This window comes from Ostrea edulis, chromosome 2 (genome assembly GCF_947568905.1).
Source record: "Ostrea edulis chromosome 2, xbOstEdul1.1, whole genome shotgun sequence".
In the NCBI taxonomy this organism is placed as follows: domain Eukaryota; kingdom Metazoa; phylum Mollusca; class Bivalvia; order Ostreida; family Ostreidae; genus Ostrea; species Ostrea edulis.
This window is the reverse complement of record NC_079165.1, coordinates 90,624,048-90,647,399: the sequence shown is the minus strand read 5'-3', so window position 1 is coordinate 90,647,399 and position 23,352 is coordinate 90,624,048. Positions and strand designations below refer to the sequence as shown.

The 23,352-nt window shown below is 35.9% G+C and overlaps 1 long non-coding RNA gene across 1 annotated transcript; it reads right to left on the bottom strand.

The window, feature by feature from the left end:
• Window positions 1-878: 878 nt before the first annotated feature.
• On the bottom strand, window positions 879-21,572 carry LOC125678308 (uncharacterized). Its single transcript, XR_008800258.1, has 4 exons — window positions 21,536-21,572; window positions 20,569-20,923; window positions 1,636-1,810; window positions 879-1,519 (listed from the first exon to the last, which is right to left on the bottom strand). It is a non-coding gene; the product is annotated as an uncharacterized LOC125678308 (long non-coding RNA).
• Between the last annotated feature and the right edge of the window lie 1,780 nt (window positions 21,573-23,352).

Genomic DNA, 23,352 nt, shown 5'->3' with positions numbered 1-23,352 from the left:
GTATGAAACACGTCAGACAGCATTGGACCCAATGATAGGTTGTATTGGCGAACTAGATCATTATAACGACCATAGAATTTGCGAAATGTTGACTTTAAAGGAGACTTTTGAAACCCATGCACCATCAAATTTCTTTATCAGTAGCCTATGAATATTGACGAGAATGCTCAAAAGAAAATCCAAACCCTGAAACTTTATATGAACTGAAGATCACAGTTGTAAGAATTTATTTGCAAAATGTCTCACCGCAATCAGCATCGTCTTGACATCGTGTTGTGAAGTACATGTGTGAGCTAGTTTCAGAGAACCTTGAATAGACGTTCTATTTTTTCGGTGATTTGGAGAGTTAAGTAGAAAAGGGTGTATAAAATGTTTACTGGAACTGTATATTTTCTAGAGATACGATTTTCTAGAATTTTGTTTTAGTTTATATCGATGGTCAATTTTGTGGTAAGATACACTCTGCAGAACTACTTTGAGTAGATTACTGGACTTAATGGCCGATTTAGACATCGCTGTAAGCAGTGTATTCTCGTGTGTAAATTCAGCTCAGCGGTAAACAAATAAAGGACTTTGTTACTGGACTTAACGGGCGATTTAGACATCGCTGTAAGCAGTGTATTCTCGTGTGTAAATTCAGCTCAGCGGTAAACAAATAAAGGACATTGTTTTGTGAACGTTGATTACTGCAAGTTAATATTTTTCATTGATATATTTTACTGCAAATAATTTGGTAATTAAATTATTAAATCTTTGAATTGTTTTTATCTGGCATTCGAGGTAATTCTGACCCGTAACAACATAACAGAGGAATTCGTCGTATAAAGGTAATAGTGCAAATTGAGACACCCCCCCCCCCCCCCCCAATTTCTTGCTCACAAAACATACAAACATGACTGCAGTCGTTTAAAGGTTGTCATAGATACTGCAGTTTACAGAACGAACAGTTTCGGGTAAGAATGGTATGAAAGTTGAACGCAGTCGTTTGTTATTAGAATGGACAGACACATCTAGCACTCCAAATTCATACACAATTACATATTTAGATAATAAGGAATTTACTTAATGGACAGTCTTATTTAGCATACCAATTATTCATACACAATTACATATTTAGATAAGTCTAGATTTACGAAAGTATGATTAGATTCCGTATAAACAAACATTGAGTTAATATCCTTTATATCCCATTTAAGACAATTAGATAGTCGTGCTGTTATTGGACTCATTTACCAGTCCAGTCCATATATTTGTTCATCATTGGCCTATTTTGTTCTTTTATATTACAAATAAGAAGGGGTTGTCTCTTTGAAAAACTTAGTGCACAATTCGTTAGACGTTTATTCTGGTCAAATGGGTTATGTTTTCTTCCACTCATGCTGGATGCTTTAAGAAAGCTTCTGAATTGTTCTAGAAAATATTTATTTTTGTTTTAAAGATTTCAGTTCAAAAAATGTTGTCTAAAATGAATTAAATCGATAAAGTGTAAATTATCATTTCTTTGGAATGCTGTAGAACCCTGTGAAAAACAGAAAATTTGATGAACATGTCTTAAATGGAAGCAAATCCTCAATTTAATCAATCATTGAAAGTTCACTTGCAGAACGAAGCAGGAGAAAAATACAGAGAAATTACCTCCCCTTCCTGAACTCTCCTTATTCTAAGGAAGGAAGAGTATAGCGTTTGAATGGCAGGCGAGAAGACGAAAAATCGTAGAGACAAAGCAATCTTGCTATCAGCGCCCTCTGCGTGGTTTTCTCATGGACATGCATTTAAGGTAGTACTCTACATCGTCATAATGGCTGACTTCCTGTAAAAACATGGATGAAAAAATCGATATCAGCAATATTTGACTTTTCCTTTTCAATTTCAATACCTAGCCGAGTAGCTCAGTATGTTTGAATACCGACTGCTGAAATGTAGGTCGCAGGTTCGAGTCCAGCAGGGGTTTTAATTTTTTTCCAGATTACTTTCTATTAAAACTGTATTTTTTGACAAAATAAAGTAAATTTGAAAATTTTCAACTTCAAAATATTGTTGTACATATCCTCCCCTTTTCATCCACATCAAATTTCTCTGGTGTAGCATACCTCCTTAAAAAGATCATTAATTACTATTGTTACTATATTTTCTTGTTATTTGTTTGATGATGAATCTGTTCTTTTTCTAAGAACTTAATTGGCAAATAAGATTTTAAAGAATGGACAGTTGCAGGTGAAAAGTGAAGATAACGATCAGTGATCAATCTCATAACTACTAGAAGCAATACAAAGTAGATAGTTGGGCAAACACGGACCCCTGGACACACCAGAGATAGGATCAGGTGCCTAGGAGGAGTAAGCATCCCCTGTCGACCGGTCACATCCACCATGAGCCCTATATCTTGATCAGGTCAACAGTCATCCGTAGTCAAAATCATTTTGCCAAGAACGGCCTAACAATCGGTATGAAACAAGTCAGACAGCATTTGACCTAATGATAGGTTGTATTGGCAAACTAGATCGTTATAACGACCATAGAATTTACGGAATGCTGACTTTAAACGAGACAGTTGAAACCCCTGCCCCATCAACTTGTTTGTCAGTAGCTTGCCTCGATTTAAAAACTGACTATACGCAGAACAATCTCTTGCTTATCGAATCAGTTGAGAAATATAAACACATATGCAGGTAATAATGGAATATTGCTATATAAATATGGGATGTTGATGATGGAGAAGCTGAAATACTTTAATCTCAAGTGAAGAGTTGTTTGTTTATTTGTATAACAACACACAACTAACTGGAGCTGTTCATTCTTTAAGCAAAAAATACTGATTACAATATCAAAGTAAAGGAACATGATTTTTAAGATTATCTTGATTAGGTAGAAGATACGCCTCAAACTGTAGGAGATACGAGAGAATGAACTGATACTGATATCAGAGGACTGTAAGTCACAGTTTTCGGCAAATGAAATCTCTCTCTCTCTCTCTCTCTCTCTCTCTCTCTCTCTCTCTCTCTCTCTCTCTCTCAAATATTGAATAGCAGTCACGAATAGCGAATCATTATTCGGGAGTTTTGTTATACGTCACAGCGAATTGACGAAAAAGAAATTCCATCACTGAATTGCTTCTTGACAGTAATGGCGACTTGGGTATTTTGATATGAGGATGTAACAGAAGTCATTGTCACTTCATGTAGCAAATATCAATGTCATTTATCACAGATATCGCAGTCACTTTATAGTAGAAACCAGGTCTCACATAAGGATAATTGTTTTGATATATGAATCTTGCCGCTCTGTAATGATTTTGTTTATGTATATTGAATACTAAAATATTGATCATTCCCACTGATATAGGTATTTTATCTATTAATTATGTAATTCTAAAGTACGTTCTACGAATAACTGATTATATTTAAAAATATATATATGCCTGCCTTTTCATGAAAAAAATGAAACTGTTCTCCTTGATATTTGCTTGTGATGATGGTGTCATCTGCTTTTGTACATCAACATTTTATCAGATATAAATTGCTTTTCCAAGTGTAATTAGTTTCTTTTTATACTCTACTATGCACTAGATACGCTGGACGTGTTATGGAGTAGGTAATTGACTATGTTTTATACAATTACGAAAAAATCATAAAGAAAAAAAGCCAGACAGCATTTAGCTTAAATGCGACAGGCAATATTGCTTCTAGCCAACATTCCATAAGGTGAAATGTTTGACCTCCGTGTTTGCATTGGAGCAACAAGGTTGCCTGTTCAATTTTTATCAGATTTGTTTCTTATAACAACATTTTTTCTTCATTCCAATCAGCCTGATGGCGTACGATATACCTGCACTGAATTTTCCAAAAACTACCGAGCCGACATGTCAATCTAACGTCAGATAAAGACTGGGAAATTTGAGGTTGAAGCCCATTACATTTATGCATCCGTGAGAAGGTTATCTCTCCAGCGAAATGAGAAAATTAGAATCCCCTCAGCTACTTTAACGATATGTCGACCTGATATTAATTTCTGATTAATTCAGGTGTTTATTTTCACACACCGTGTACTTTAAGGAATATTTTCTGCACAGAAAGTAAATGATGTTCAATATAGATCTTTAGGATTACTGAAATCGATTGATCACCGTGTGTATGAAAGGTGCGCGGTCACTAGCATTCATAGTAATATACCAGGATTAAGATGATTTTAATTTTTAAACTTCATGTTTTCAGTTCCTTCGGGATCGAAGATCTATGTACATGTATGTTGTTTTCGGGCTTTTTAGTCCAAGACCACCTGTGAAGGACAAAACAACACCTAGGCTACAAATTGAGAACACAGTGTTTTAAAAACACGTTTTGTTCGTCTTTAACATGGCATCCCAAATATTTTGGGATGGGGTGGAGGTTATATGTCAGGTCAAAAAAGGTAGGTTCACGAATGGCTTAATTCAGCTCAGTAAAGATTATAAAACTATGGACATATGACGCTATTTTCATTTTGGCTTTTGTATTATGACGTCATAATAGTTTCAATGAAAATTTCTAAATTTTCTAAAAAGGGATGATTGATAATCAATAAAAAGTGGATCACAGTCTAGGACGATACTTTACACCATTCAGATGCTCTTTGCACACAGTAGATAGCGAACTAGATAGAAGCCTCGCTAACCCAATCTGCCTTATTGAATTGCAAATTCCACGTAATAAGGGCGAATTATGCCATATTAATCTACTTCTATGCCAGAAGAGGATTTGCCTACGGTTGTGAGCGTCGTGGTTCACAAGCATATTTTCTTCATTTTAAACATGGTATCACAAACATTTATTTAGAATATCAACACATTTACGTATTTTGGAAGGTTCATGATGAAGGTCACATGTCAAGGTCGAATGTAATATTTGTCATAATAGAACTTGGCTACGGTCAGGTATTTGGTTTATAAACATATTGAAAACATTTTAACTTAAAGATTCAAACTTAGGGACAAAATAGAAATCTTCTTCAGCGTACGGAGCATAAATGTTTCGTATCAAAATATTGAAATCTTTTACAAAATCAATCGTCAATTACAAAGTTGTAAAATAACATTGTATGACCGAGATTCTGGAGATATGCTGAGTGAGTGGCCTTGGTCATATCTCCAGGAACACTGATCGTTATCAAGGGTGGTCCCAAAACATCTCCGTTTTTGTTCTCTCTAGGGTGTGAAATTGATAAGCACAATTTGCCAATGTCTGATACCAACCTTTCATTTCAAAAACATTTTCGCCTGTTTAAAGGTTAAATGTCTAGGATATCATTTATTGGTGATAGTTACATTTATCACTGTTTCATACCACAGCCATTTGTTATCAAAGGTAATACGTCTTAAAACGCATCACTTCGCCAAAAGACTTCAAATTGTTTGTAAAACTGTCCTGAATGGAATGGAATGGAAGATGAAAAAGCCACATCAGTGAATGCTTCATCCCATTGTGCAGGGAGACCACATCAGGATGATTAATCTACACAGTTTGCTAAATCATTAGTGACATTCCATAAATCATCAATAATCCCAGAAATCATCAGAAAACCACGTGATCTCGTCTATCACTGGTGAACTTGACCTTATGACCTAAGAACAGAAGGGATCATCCTTAAATACATCAGATACTTCTCTGATGAAGTTTCATTTTTATAACTCGAATGATATGCATTTATTGGCGATTTCGACCTTTGTTATTTTATCTAGAATAATAGTCGGGGTCACATAATGTAGAAACAGTTTCTCTTCATGTATATATTCTTTGCTAACACTGAAAATGTATTTGAGAAATCGTTCAGAAGCATTTTCTCCCATATGCAACCCACTGACTTTGACTTTAACTAAAGTGATCGGGCTTTGACTCTTCACTTTCATTGCTACTGATTATAATATCATATGAAAATCACTTCTTATAATATGCCTTGGTGACCTTTACTTTTGACCTCAAAAACAATAAAAGGATCATTAGGATCAAAACACTCTTCATCTGGAGTTTTGAAATATCATTCAGAAATCAAAGTGTTAAAGATAGACAGACAGACAGACATGTATATAGGCGAGGGGACAGCCAGACGGAAAGAACAAAATTGATATCACTCGTTTCCTCAAAAACGGAAAACAAAAATCTCATTTATATTCAAAACATTAAAAGTTTTTCCTATTGAGTGTTTCAATGAACCTTTTATGCAACGACTTGAATCAATCAAGGGAGAAAATCCACAAGAATTGCAAAAGCTCTTGAGCTGAACAGAGATGTTTTAGGAGATAAATTTGACAGTTTTTTCAGATCTTCGTCTAACTGAGTAAACTAAAGGAATAAAAAAAGATCTTCAGACTCGGTAGTTTTTTAGGAAAAAAGATGCAAGTGTGTTTACAGCAAACATCTGGTTATGTATAGTTTGTTTCATGGATCATAGTAAACTCTAGCTCATGAATTACAGAAAAATGTAAAATGGATGGTTGTAAACTCTTAACTTATGGATCACAGTAACGTCTAGCTCATGGGTCAGAGTAAAACCTAACTCCTGGATGGTAGTACAATCTAGTTCATGTATCATATTGAGTTCATGGATCACAGTAAATTCTAGTTCGTGGATCCAGTAAATTCTAGTTTGGATCACAGTAAATCTACTTCATAGATCACAGAAAAATCTAATTCATGGATCACATGACTGGTAGTTCACGGATCGCAGTAAATTTTGGTTTATGGGTCAAAGTGAAATCTAGCTCATGTATCATATTGAAATCACTCATGGATCACAGTAAAATCTAGTTCATAGTTCACTATAAAGTCTGGCTCATGCATCACAGAAAAATCTAGTTCATGGATCACAGTAAAATCTAGCTCATGGATGGTGCCATTATGTATTCTGTTTTATTGATTGTATCTTGCTTAGCGTCTCGCTCGAGAATTTTTCACTCATATGGAGACATCATCAAGACCAGTGAAGGGCTTCAAATTTAGGCCTATACACGGCGCTTACGGCCATTGAGCAGTGAGGGTTCTTTAGCGTGCCACACCTACTGTGACGGTTTTTAAGGCCATCTCCGAGGACCAGTGACATTCACACCTGATGCCGAGCGTTTGGCGATGGAACTGTCACTACCTGTTTTAACGACTTAGGTCTATCGCGGCCGGGATTCGAACCCCGGCCTTCCGCATGCGGGGCGAACGCTCTAACCTCTCGGCCACCGCGATGACTCGTCAAAGCTATGAATTAATGAGCACCCTAAATAGTTTTGCACGGGAGAAGTACCGGTATGTATGGTCCATAAAGAAAAAAGGAAACACTGAGATGTCAACAGAACCCGATCCTTGCATGTACCATTCTATTCATTCCAAGACAAAACCAAAACAAAAATATAACGAACAGTGATCAATCTCATAACTCCTATAAGCAATACAAAATACAGATGTATTTTTATGTGACTCTTGTATATTGGTGTGGATCCTGTATTTTAGTGTGGACTAATATTTTACTGTGAATCCTAATAATTTGGTATGGATCCTATATTTTAGTGTGATTGATTGCTTAGTGCCAATATACAAGAGTCACATAAAAATACATGTAGTTGATAAAGAAGACGTACTTTACCATGAAGGAATGTCAGATCAAAAAACTACCGGAAACAGCAAAACTAGGAGACAAATTAATTAGTTTGATAGTGGATGTTTGATAGTGGATGTTAAAAAGGTAAATTGGGGCTCAAAGCGCCATCAGGAAAAGACAAGTTTGCTGAGCTATCAATCAATTTTAGTTGTCACCTGTATGCTATTTGCACCTTCGCCACAATGAGTACACCTGTTTAGATCTATTAATTATAATTGTTCTTGAAATAACACCACTATCTTTCATGTCAAAACTATTGCGTCAAAATTCATCGATAATATAGATAGAGCTCCAAAAACTAACGACTCTAACATCAAAAAGAGTCGAATCAACAGAGGAGATACAAGGCCAAGTTATACAAAGCACTAAAGTGACCCAAAAGTTATACAAAGCACTAAAGTGACCCAAAAGTTATACAAAGCACTAAAATGACCCAATGACACGAACATATTGAAAATTGTCAATTTTTCGGGACGTCCTATCCATTCACCAGAACAAAGAGGCTAATAACATTTGTTCAGTTCCCACGTGTAATTAGCGTTTTTGTTCTGAGGAAGGGACGGGTTGTCCCGAAAATGTGACAAAATTTTCTTTGTACGTAATGTTGATATAATATATCTTTTCCAATAGATATAATTTGTACTTTGATATAATTCAAAATACAAAACGTACATGATATAACCCATACAAAAATATTCAAAACATACAGGATATAACCCACACCAAATATACAAATCGTACAGAATATAACCCACACTAAATGTACAAAACGTACAGGATATAACCCACACCAAACACAAAACACACAGGATATAACCCACACCAAAAACACAAAACGCACAGGATATAACCCACACCTAATACAAAATGTACAGGATATAACCCACACCAAAATACAAAACGTACAGGATATAACCCACACTAAATATACAAAACACACAGGATATAACCCACACTAAATATACAAAACACACAGGATATAACCCACACCAAATATACAAAACGCACAGGATATAACCCACACCAAAATACAAAACACACAGGATATAACCCACACCAAATACACAAAACGTACAGGATATAACCCACACCAAAATACAAAACGCACAGGATATAACCCACACTAAATATACAAAACACACAGGATATAACCCACACTAAATATACAAAACACACAGGATATAACCCACACCAAATATACAAAACGCACAGGATATAACCCACACCTAAATACAAAATGTACAGGATATAACCCACACCAAAATACAAAACGCACAGGATATAACCCACACCTAAATATACAAAACACACAGGATATAACCCACACCAAATATACAAAACGCACAGGATATAACCCACACCTAAATACAAAATGTACAGGATATAACCCACACCAAATACACAAAACGCACAGGATATAACCCACACCTAAATATACAAAACACACAGGATATAACTCACACCAAATATACAAAACGCACAGGATATAACCCACACCTAAATATACAAAACACACAGGATATAACTCACACCAAATATACAAAACGCACAGGATATAACCCACACCTAAATACAAAATGTACAGGATATAACCCACACCAAAATACAAAACACACAGGATATAACCCACACCAAAATACAAAACGTAGAGGATATAACCCACACCAAATATACAAAACACACAGGATATAACCCACACCAAATATACAAAACGCACAGGATATAACCCACACCTAAATACAAAATGTACAGGATATAACCCACACCAAACACAAAACACACAGGATATAACTCACACCAAACACAAAACACACAGGATATAACCCACACCAGATACACAAAACGTACAGGATATAACCCACACCAAAATACAAAACGCACAGGATATAACCCACACCAAATATACAAAACACACAGGATATAACCCACACTAAATATACAAAACACACAGGATATAACCCACACCTAAATACAAAACGTACAGGATATAACCCTCACCAAACACAAAACACACAAGATATAACCCACACCAAACACAAAACACACAGGATATAACCCTCACCTAAATACAAAACGTACAGGATATAACCTACACCTAAATACAAAACGTACAGGATATAACCCACACCAAACACAAAACACACAGGATATAACCCACACCTAAATATACAAAACACACAGGATATAACTCACACAAAAATACAGAATGTACAGGATATAACTCACACCAAACACAAAACACACAGGATATAACCCACACCAAACACACAAAACGTACAGGATGTAACCCACACCGAATACACAAAATGTACAGGATATAACCCATACCAAATACAAAATGTACAGGATATAACCCACACCTAAATACAAAACACACAGGATATAACCGACACCAAATACACAAAACACACAAGATATAACCCACACCAAATACACAAAACGTACAGGATATAACCCACACCAAATACACAAAACACACAGGATATAACCCACACCAAATACAAAACACACAGGATATAACTCACACCGAATACACAAAACACACAGGATATAACCCACACCAAACACAAAACGCACAGGATATAACCCACACCAGATACACAAAACGTACAGGATATAACCCACACCAAAATACAAAACGCACAGGATATAACCCACACCTAAATACACAAAACACACAGGATATAACCCACACCAAATATACAAAACACACAAGATATAACCCACACCAAATACACAAAACGTACAGGATATAACCCACACCAAATACACAAAACACACAGGATATAACCCACACCAAATACAAAACACACAGGATATAACTCACACTGAATACACAAAACACACAGGATATAACCCACACCTAAATACACAAAACACACAGGATATAACCCACACCAAATATACAAAACACACAAGATATAACCCACACCAAATACACAAAACGTACAGGATATAACCCACACCAAATACACAAAACACACAGGATATAACCCACACCAAATACAAAACACACAGGATATAACTCACACTGAATACACAAAACACACAGGATATAACCCACACCAAACACAAAACGCACAGGATATAACCCACACCAGATACACAAAACGTACAGGATATAACCCACACCAAAATACAAAACGCACAGGATATAACCCACACCTAAATACACAAAACACACAGGATATAACCCACACCAAATATACAAAACACACAAGATATAACCCACACCAAATACACAAAACGTACAGGATATAACCCACACCAAATACACAAAACACACAGGATATAACCCACACCAAATACAAAACACACAGGATATAACTCACACTGAATACACAAAACACACAGGATATAACCCACACCAAACACAAAACACACAGGATATAACCCACACCAATATACAAAATGTACAGGATATAACCCACACCAAATACAAAACACACAAGATATAACCCACACCTAATACACAAAACGTACAGGATATAACCCACACCAAAATACAAAACGCACAGGATATAACCCCCACACCAAAATACAAAACACACAGAATATGACCCACACCTAAATACAAAACGTACAGGATATAACTCACACCAAAATACAAAACGCACAGGATATAACCCACACCTAAATACAAAACACACAGGATATAACCCACACCAAATACACAAAACGTACAGGATATAACCCACACCAAATATACAAAACACACAGGATATAACCCACACCTAAATACAAAACACACAGGATATAACCCACACCAAATACACAAAACTTACAGGATATAACCCACACCAAAATACAAAACGTACAGGATATAACCCACACCAAATATACAAAACACACAGGATATAACCCACACCAAAATACAAAATGTACAGGATATAACCCACACCAAATACAAAATGTACAGGATATAACCCACACCAAATACAAAACACACAGGATATAACCCACACCAAATACACAAAACGTACAGGATATAACCCACACCAAAATACAAAACGTACAGGATATAACCCACACCAAAATTCAAAACATACAGAATATAACCCCCACCGAATACACAAAATGTACAGGCTATAACCCACACCAAATACAAAACACACAGGATATAACCCACACCAAAATACAAAACGCACAGGATATAACCCACACCGAATACACAAAATGTACAGGATATAACCCATACCAAATACAAAATGTACAGGATATAACCCACACCAAAATACAAAACACACAGGATATAACCCACACCAAATACACAAAACGTACAGGATATAACCCACACCAAAATACAAAACGCACAGGATATAACCCACACCAAATATACAAAACGTACAGGATATAACCCACACCAAATACACAAAACACACAGGATATAACCCACACCAAATATACAAAACGCACAGGATATAACCCACACCAAAATACAAAACGCACAGGATATAACCCACACCTAAATACAAAACACACAGGATATAACCCACACCAAATACACAAAACGTACAGGATATAACCCACACCAAAATACAAAACGCACAGGATATAACCCCCACACCAAAATACAAATCACACAGAATATGACCCACACCTAAATACAAAACGTACAGGATATAACCCACACCAAAATACAAAACGCACAGGATATAACCCACACCTAAATACAAAACACACAGGATATAACCCACACCAAAATACAAAACGTACAGGATATAACCCACACCAAAATACAAAACGTACAGGATATAACCCACACCAAATATACAAAACACACAGGATATAACCCACACCAAATACAAAATGTACAGGATATAACCCACACCAAATATACAAAACGTACAGGATATAACCCTAACCAAAATTCAAAACATACAGAATATAACCCCCACACCAAAATACAAAACACACAGAATATGACCCACACCTAAATACAAAACGTACAGGATATAACCCACACCAAATACACAAAACACACAGGATATAACTCACACAAAAATACAAAATGTACAGGATATAACCCTCACCAAATACACAAAACGTACAGGATATAACCCCCACACCAAATATTCAAAACGTACAGAATATAACCCACACTAAATATTCAAAACGTATCAAACATATAAAAAGGAAATGATTAAAGAGATGAAATGAAATATCCAGTACAAAATATATAAAACTTACTTAACATCTACTCAGTGAATAAACTGTAAAAATATAGAAATTTCTTAAACATTTTACACGTAATAACCTGTGCAAGATATATAAAATGTACTAACCATTTCTACACGTAATATATATAACGTACTAAACATTCATACACGTAATAACCTGTACAAAATATGCAAAATATACTAAAAATTATACACGTAATAACCTGTACGAAATATGCAAAATATACTAAAAATTATACACGTAATAACCTGTACAAAATATGCAAAATATACTAAAAATTATACACGTAATAACCTGTACGAAATATGCAAAATATACTAAAAATTATACACGTAATAACCTGTACAAAATATGCAAAATGTACTAAAAATTATACACGTAATAACCTGTACAAAATATGCAAAATGTACTAAAAATTATACACGTAATAACCTGTACGAAATATGCAAAATGACTAAAAATTATACACGTAATAACTCGTACAAAATATGCAAAATTTTCTCAAAAATTTTACACGTAATAACCCGTGCAAAATTCGCAAAATGTTCTAAAAATTGTACGCGCGTAATAACCTGTACAAAATATATAAAACGTACTTAATATTTGTACAAGTAATAATAATCCCTACACAATATATCAAAGGCTCTACGATTTCAAACAAGGGGTGGGGGGATATATGTACAGTACCGTCTTATAAGCTTTATTATGATCTTTTAAGTATGGTAAAACAAAATGTACATGCAAAAGAGTTATACTAGATCAACGTCACAAACTAGGAATACGACACATCGGCTAGAGGAATTTACCCATAAAAAGCTTCATATGTTGTGTGAAGATACAAGTTCAAAATCAAAGGTCACTATCCATGGTACCCAGCACATCTGCATGAGATGATCACTTTAATATTGGTACATGTATGTCAAAAATCAATTTCTTTTAGCCTACCACAAAAGACAAAACAGTAACAGCCTGGACACAATTTGTAGCAGGTATCGTTACAAATCATTCTCTTCAAATCTTCCTTCGCTCTGTTTACATGAAGTATTCCCACAAAAAAGATGCCCGATTCTCTAAAATATTTTCCCATTCTTTCACAAACAATGTGTGCGTTCCATTGACATTATTAAGAATGGTATGTGCACTACAGTGATTTTATTTAACAAATCAATTAACATAACTGCCAGTCAACTATATTCAGTTGCATATAAGCCAGGGTGGTAGTGAATCCATAGGACGGACCCGATGCCAAGGAGTATAGCTCGCTACGCTAGTCGACTCAATAAAACGTACTAAATATTTGTACAGGTAATAACCCGAATAAAAAATATAAGCAACACATATATACATGCAATCCAGACAACTTCAATCATTATCACTAAAATAGGTCCTCAGTACCCCCGCTTGTCTCAAGAGGCCACTAAATGGGGCAATCCTTCCGACGAGACCGCAAAAACCGAGGACCCGTGTCACAGCAGGTGTGGTACGATAAAGATCCCTCCCTGCTCAAAGGCCGTAAGCATCAAGCATAGGTTAAATTTTGCAGCTCGTCACCAACAATGGTGAAGTCTCCATATGAGTGAAAAATTCTCGAGCGGAATGTTGAACAATACACAACCAACCAACTTTCCACAGTATTTGTGATTTGTAAACCAGTTCGGCACACAACAATAAAACAAAACTAGTTTTTCTTAGAATGCAGATTAAAATATCCCTTGGCGCTCTATGAATCGTAGGCAGAAATACTGTTCTGGTGACTTTGAAATTCTTTGGTTTTTATCTACCCCTTCACTATGTCATTTGTGAAGTACAACAGACATCACGAAGTCCCCATTCTGATACACAGTGAATTAAAGTCCTTTCCGCCACTAATTTTACGTACTTGCTGAATCTCCTGTGATGCGAGTGTTGTTTCAGGGCATGGAAATCTATCTACTACATTCCCCCATTTCCCTATGGTAAAACATGTAGTCCATGTTTAACGTCCACCTATTGGAGACCGTTATTTTCGTGTTTTCTTCCTTTTACATAGAATTCTAACAACCACATGGACACACACGAGGTGCTATGTTCTGTGTAAGAAGGCGTACTCCGCCGGATATTAACACTTGATTATCAACATGTCTTACTGTTAATTATCTTTTACAGATACATGTTAGGGAGGATCACTTGCATCAATTCTATGGACCAAACCGAATTCTCCTCGAGAGTCTGCATCATAGCATTTCCTCAAAACTGACTAACCTCAATAACGTGTAATTTACTCAAAAATTGAAGAAACTGATATCCTTGCCTCATGGACATCTTCAATACCATAATAGCAAGGTTCACTTTATCGTTAAGTTAATTTTTCTAGTCAAGACTTTACAAATTGCTTTTGATTAACTGCACGATAATTTTTGAGTCACTGTTTTTCTCGCATGTTTCAAATCTTACAGGAAATGTTCACTCAATTTGACTGATTCGTCTTGGAACTAATCGAGGTTCTAGATTAAGAGACTTTGCTAAAGTCTACAAAAAATTCAAGTTATTAGCTTTTAAAGATCAAATTGTAGAATAAAATATCGTGAAGGGATGCTTACTTTTCCTAGGCACCTGATCTCATTTCTAGAAGGTGTGTCCATGGGTCCGTGTTTGTCCTACTCTAAATTTCGTATTCATTATAGGAGTTATGGGATTGATCACTGTTCGTTATCTTCACGTTTTCATGACGACTCCAAGACATCATATTTCCAGAACATTTGCTACATCTGTAAACAGTTGCTGAAACGACTAGAAGTGTACACTGTATATAGGTTGTGTTTTTACATGTATATTATCATTTCTTTGAAATATTCCCTAAATACCAGGGACCTATATACTAACTGTTCAATCAAGAAACTTGACAATGCGCACGGTATTTTTTGAAACAGTTTAGCATTAGAACAATTATTCTAAATATAAGAATGTCTAAAAAGGCATTCATGATCAGAACAAATTCCTCATATATCAAAAAAGTTACAATCTAAACTGGTAAATGAAAAATACAGGGAAGAAAACGCAAACGTTAAAAATAACCGTGGACAATAACAAACACATTGAATTGAAATTCACAAGCTCGATCTGTAATTTTCACTGAATAGTGATGCTAATGGAAATCTCCATTCTGATTAGTTTAACAGACTCGACAAATTATTAAGATATTTCAAAATATGTAACTTGTCATTGCAGTGTGTTTTTAAAGAATTCCATAATTATATACCAGAAATCAATTTCGGAACAAATCAGAACCAGAATGAACTACTTAACAAAGATTCAAAAGTATTTTAAGAGCATTACATAATATACCATCGCGGTGGTTAAGAAATTGTTAAGCGTATAATCAGTAAATATCGGACTACCTTGATACGACTCGCCTTCACAATATCACGGCTTTCTACGGAGAATGTAGTCTCTTGTTTTGACATCGTGGATAGGTTAATTAAACTGATAACATCATTATACATACATACATACTTACATACATATATACATACATCCATCCATCCATCCATAGATATATCATGATGTTATCAGTGTATATATATATATATATTATTTAAAATCTTCCCATGCTGATTAGATTTACTTTTCCAAAATATTGACTTTCACAATTTCAATCCAGTTGACCTCTTCAGTTTCTTTATACTAAAAAACAATGACGTCACAAAAATGAACAACTGGTATAATCGGGTTCAAAAAAGCAACATGATTTTGAAAGCTTCATTAAATTTACAAAATAACCTGTTGTAAAAACAAAACTTTTTGCATGAAGTAGAGAAAATCCGCGTGCAGTCATGTAACTTTGTAAGAACACAAAACGTTTATTGCATAGTATCTTATGAAAATTGTGTTTTGACCTCTGCTAATCAAGCATTAGAAGTAATCCCTGTTCGTGGGAAATTCTGGGATAAAATATGGTTTTAGTGCTACCTTTCAAGGAAGGGTGTACTCCGATCAAAGACTGGAATGTCGCAAGAGAGTTTAGAGAGTTGGCAGTGCATGTTCATAAACACGCTGTTTTGTCGATTATCGAACCAGACGTTGAACTTTCCCGGCGAGATACGGATAAGTTTTTAATTCGATATACAAGCAGTGAAAGTGTCTTGAATTTGTATAAAATCTGGGAAAATAAACTTTTGTAATTCATCCAAATGGATACACTTTGCATACACTCAAACGCTTAAAAACATGATACTCTAAAAACATAAAGTATTATCAACTCATATGACAATGTCGCATAAATGTACCTGAAGTCAAACATAGGTTTTCTTCTCATGATGATGTATTCAAGGACAGCGGATACTCAAAACAAAATGTTATTGGAATTTTGGCAGCCTTTATTGTTCAGTGTTAAAACGCTTATTTACCATTAAAGCATTGTCAATGAACCCATCCTTATTTTTCATTCTGTATCAAAATTCTGTATAATAATAACATTATGAAATTGAACACTTCATAAAAACATATCCTTTATATTTTCAACTGATAGATTTCTTGTATTTGGGATTTGTTTGTAAAAAAAAAAAAAAAAAAAAAAAAAAAAAAAAAAAACAGAAAAAAATACAGATCTTTTTTCTCCGGATTTTTTTTTTTATACATCCACTATTACTTTAAAAGGGGGACTGGGTATGATTTGCTTTGCAGGAGTTGCTGAAATTGCAAGCTATAAAATCCCTTTTATGTGATAATTATTCCGTCAAAGAGATTAGTCGCAATTCCTTGGATCATATTCACACTATGAGGTAAGTGATACTGGGCAAGCGTCCTAATCCTTTATCTTGTTTACGCCAATGTTGACAAATTAGATGTTCAAAATTCGTTTAAGAACAGTCATTCACTAAGGGAATGTTTTAAAGTTACCATTTATTTACGATTTATGACTTGTCAAATTTCTGTTATTGCTACTCCCTGGGAAAGATTTAGTTCTCTTGTTTAACAAACAAAATGAAATCGACACTACTCTTGAAAAAAGTTATTTTACATAATTATTGCATTCCAATTCGTCTGTCTTGTCAAGGACGCGGCTTCTGCACAGGAGGACACAGACGATGCAAGACGAAGCACTGATACTCGTATTTAGTTTCTGGGGGTAAAATTCATTCCCTCGCAACGGAGGGGGAGGGGGTGTTTCTGCGTAAAGCTGGTATAGAGTCGACATTATTTTTATACACCCTCTTCCTTGGAAAATCAGATAATATCCAGGTTGCTTCACTTTGTACTGTCACCGTTATAACTCTATCTTTATTCAAGCCATTTTTCATTATCAAAATATTCTAAATACAGAATTGCATGATTGTGTGCGTGTGGTGTCGTGGTTTTGCTAATCAGAAGGTCGTAGAATAGTGAAAGGGGATACTTTTATAATTTTCAGTACTTAGATAATTTTATCGATTCCATTTTAGTTCACCACAGCCGAATGCTCAAGTGAGTGGTTCTATCAAAATTGATATATCGTCTGTGTAACTTTTCACGTATTTCACTATGCCTCAAGAACTACTACGTCATTTAAACTAACCTTGCACAAAGCATCTTTATGAGGATTCGGACTATTTAAAATGAACGACCAAGAATTAAAGTTTGAAGAAGAAAATGAATATCGAAGATTTCGCATGAATTTTCAACGATATTAAAAGACCAAATATACTAGTAGCTCTTTGAACCCATATTGACCGGGTAAGAAGAGTTCTGGAAGCTTGCTTGTCTTATGGAATAGAAATATGTCTTCTACCACGGACAACAGTGACAGGCAGACAACGGAGACACATCTCAATGTAACCCCAACCCCCCCAAAACCCCAGATACACAACCTATATAGGATGTGTTTTGGTCGTATCGATTTAAGGGTGCTCCGATCGAAGAAACAAATATGATAGCTTTAGGAGAGGTGGATTTGAAATTTTGAAAGTTGCGTAGCAACGTCCAAATGTATCACGTATTGTCGATATTCGTAAGACAGCCCTTTAAGACTGTAACGAAAACAAACAAAAATGAATCGTCCAATGAGAGTCGTGTAATGTTTGGTTGCCGTGCATTTCTTGCACTTATACGCGTGACTTACATTTGAACTAACACAAATCTAGGAACGCTCAAAGAGTACACGATAGTCACACAGAGGCCGTCTACGATAGTGGTGTACGTCCGACAAAATTGTTGAAATCTAATTGGTCAGATCTTAGTCACATGACGCCGTGAAAAAAAAAACACCGTAGAGCGTCTAATTTATTGTCGGGTTCGACTTGCAGCCGTGACAAAATTGGCGAAGCGATAATTGGCATGATATACATGTAGACCCCTTCATATACAGTTAGAGGTATTCGACGTGATAAATTTGTTACACAGTTAGTGATCTGATACGGAAAAATAGAAAACCCGTATCGGGCGAGGGAATCGTACGGTCATACGCTAAGAAATACTGGTATCTAAGAATGACCTGTATACGAAATTTTAGTCTGTCCTAGCATCATTACACAATATACAGACTCAACCGACATCATTACACAATATACAGACTCAACCGACATCATTACACAATATACAGACTCAACCGACATCATTACACAATATACAGACTCAACCGACATCATTACACAATATACAGACTCAACCGACATCATTACACAATATACAGACTCAACCGACAACGAAAGGAACAGTCAGACGTCAAGGATTACCTACAACGCTGATTAATTGACAAAACATTACGACAAGGGTATGTGACATTTTCCCTCAGAAAAACACCCGAATGTCAGACAAAGTTCTGTCCTACAAATTCCCCAATTTCTGTCACTGATCTGTTGTGTGGTGCATGGGGTCATACTGATCATTGTATATGTGGAATTTCATCATTCTAAACAGTCTCTGATCTCCAAATGACAATTTTAAAAAAATTAATGACACGCAAAAGAAACGCACCAATGATTTTTAAATAAGTAATTGTTTGTACACTATTTTTAATTACTTGGTATCATACACAAGCAATCCATAATTGATTGAACTCGCTATGCTTGCTCGTGTCCGAGAAACATCAACTATACATACCCCAAATGACACGTGCACTTATACACGCGAATCTATTTCATGCATTTCAGACCTAAATATTTATATATATTGTGTTGGAAATTCATTTGCCATATTGCGTAAGGTTGCCTAGGCTACATAGTACCTAACAATGCATGCTACAGGACAGTCACCTATTGGTGGCAAGATAGAGACAAAACAGTCACAAGAGCTCTGAATATGTCCACAGAAACACAATATCTCGTGTCTACTGGCGCCTTAGACTGACTGGTACAACTGCCGACTGGTGGACCGACGGTCACGACGCCTCCTCGGGATTGCAGCGCTAGCACAACCAGTTTGGAACTGTACCAAAACCCGCAATGAGACACGAGGAACACACAATTAATCCAAGTATAAACCGAGATACTAGGTTGAGGCGTCTCCGCTCCCATGGTATCAAGCCGCGTCGCGAGCGTCGTGTTGTAGGGGGAATGTCCCTTAATCATCATCGACGTGACGTCTTACTACAATGTGTTGTGAGGACACCGTCCAAATGTGTTTCCTATGTATTAAAAAAAAATTAAAAAAAATGGTGCCGTGCATTCTTGTCTGACAGTTCAAGATTCGCGTTTTACCGTTCAGATAGACAGCGGCGTGTTTTCCGACGTTGCGGTGAACGTTTTACCGATACTTGTTTTGAACATATTTTATTGATGAAATCAAAAGGATTGGGAACAACTTCTAACAACTTACAAGTCCCTCTCCTAACGGTGGAATGCGTGGTTTGGTGGTGGTGGTAGCGTTATGGTGTGGGGCGGGATATGTTGCCGCTGTAAATCCGTTTGGTCATCGTTGAAGGTAATCTAACAGCTCAAAGGTACATTGGCACCCTTCTGCATCCTGTTGTCGTGCCGTTTACCCAACTTATATTCAACAAGACAATATCCGGTGTCAGATGGCGCGACGTGCAATGGATTATCTTCACTAAAACAATGTCGAAACGTTACCTTGGCTCCTATATAGTCCCAATCTCTCGTCATTAGAGCACGTGCTCTATCAGATCGACGATTTCGAACGCGTCCAAATCCACCAGAGGATATACTCACTTCTGAAAGAATGACAAAACACCCCACTATGGCAAAATAAACCGTGTAACGAACTCTATATATGTATCGCAGAATTCGAATAGCCTGGTTCCGGCCTATCCATAATGCTCCGCACAGTTGGGTAGGCCGGAACCAGGCTAAGAAGTCGAACAGCAAGAAATGCTAATAGGTATACCAGTATTCGTTATTGAAGTAGGAGATTTTTAATGCACCTTATCAGCCTTGATATTTTTTGCCTAAATATTGATGGCTAAATTCGCTGTGTTGTCCAATATAACAGATGTGTGTCTTTTTCTAGCAGTTGTGAAAATTAAACCATATATTTGAATGAAATAATAACAATTGGACGTTTCTTTTGCGTGTCAGTATATATATATTCCCCTACGATGAAAGATGTTGCATGCATGCTTTCTAATTTTAATTTGAACACACTGGCCTATAGTATAAGAAGAATAACCCGAGACTTGTAATGGGTTTTGAATGGGATGAAGGTGCAGATACAACGTGCATGGTTGTATGTGCATCACCGACAGAACGTGGAAATAAAAGTTAAACGCCATTTTAAAACATGAAGCCATCAATCAAGAACCAGGGAAACTGAAAATCTGTCCTACCTGTCTCCCCCACGTCATCGGACATTACTACCGAGCAGTAATTTACTACACATTACAATTACAGAAAATGCGCACGTACAACACAAATCGCTGTCTATAATTAGATAGAAATGTGCCGTTATTGACAATCCTATGTTTTAAAGCAGATTCGCCATAGCCTCTCCTGGTGAGAGTTAATGGGTGCAAATTTACTGTCAACTGTCACAGAATCCCATCTCGCAGTTTTTCGCTTGGAATATGTCAGCTGCCAAACATTTAGTTTACAGTTTTGCAATAACCTTTTGTTTTTATACAAAGAAAATTTAAAAAATGTCGGTAGCATAAAAAGTACATTTGCTAATTAATATATTGTGCTCCTTGATAATTATTTCTCGGTAAAGTGTAAATTGCTATACGTATTAGTGTGTAACTTTGATATTTTTAGTTTTAAAAAGAGATACAGATGACGAAGTGAATGCTGGCGTGATTCTTGCAATGTTGTGCATACATCTAATGAACACACGAACAATTTTATCTCTGTGTGCCCCTCTTTCGTAGCTGTTGTACTGTTGTTTTAACTGTTCACGTATTTGTTGATGACAATGTGACAAATAATGCCTGAGAACTTGTAAGTTATCAGAACTTGTGTCTGAATAGTCTATAGCAATCAAATTTGGGTTGTTTTTTTTAAATAAAAGAAGGTCGATCATCGAAGTAGAAAACTTAAAAATCAGGAGCACACCAGCTGTATTTGGATTTATTGCTGCAATAACAAGCTGTCTGATTACTGGTGTACATAGAAGATGCAGGTGCTTTGTAGTTGTGTAATTTCAGTGGCGGATCTCAAGGGAGTTAGAGTTCTTTCAACAACAACCCCTGGATTTCAAAGTGGCTTGTCGCATCACATTCTATATCCCGTTCACAAAAAGTAAACCCGAGGGCCGAATCTGGAGTATTCGAGGAGGATGGAAATAATATTTAAATATTTCAGCAAATTCATGGATTACTTTTATCATTTATTATCACCATACCCTCTCACATACAACCACTCCCTATCACGGGGATAATTATCTTTTCTCGACATGGCACTTCATTTGAAATAAAAAAATCACTGTATTTCCTGTCACCCAATGATAATTTGTGTCAAGTTTATTTTGAAATTCAGTCGTGTAGAAAATGTTGCTTGAAATAAAAGTTACTGGCAGATATGCAATATTAAACACAGGCTAGCGAATTATTTATTTGAAATGATGAATTAATCGTTTGAAATTACAAATCGATAATTTGTTACAAATACACGTATCAACACTTCGCGAAAGTTACGTCCCTTGTCCGCCATCTCCCGGATAAAAATCGTATTTCCCAATGTTGGCCTTTGTAATTTTCCTATCTGTAGCTTTGACATCTGTTATTTTTCCATCAATTGCAGTCAACTACAATATGCCCCAGATTGGGGCAACCCATTAACTTGTATGAAAACTTGGTAATTGGCTAAAATTCAAAGTAATAACATCTTACATTTGGTAAGGTAAAGAAGGAAAACTTGGTTTTTCACCGATTGACCTTTGGCTGACCCCGCAAAGGGACATAACTCGCGGCGAAGTGTTGATAGGTGTATTGAAAATGTATTGCAAAATTGTAATTGAAATATATTCTTTATGCAATTCAAAACTGCACACGAGAGGCAATACCGGATATAGTTTACATTTAATTGAATCATCGGAATTTTTAAAATCATTCGCATCAAATTCAATTGGGAATAACGTCGTATATTTGAAATACATATCACCTTTAAGAGTACAAAGGGGTATAACTCTTACAAACATTGATCGCACACC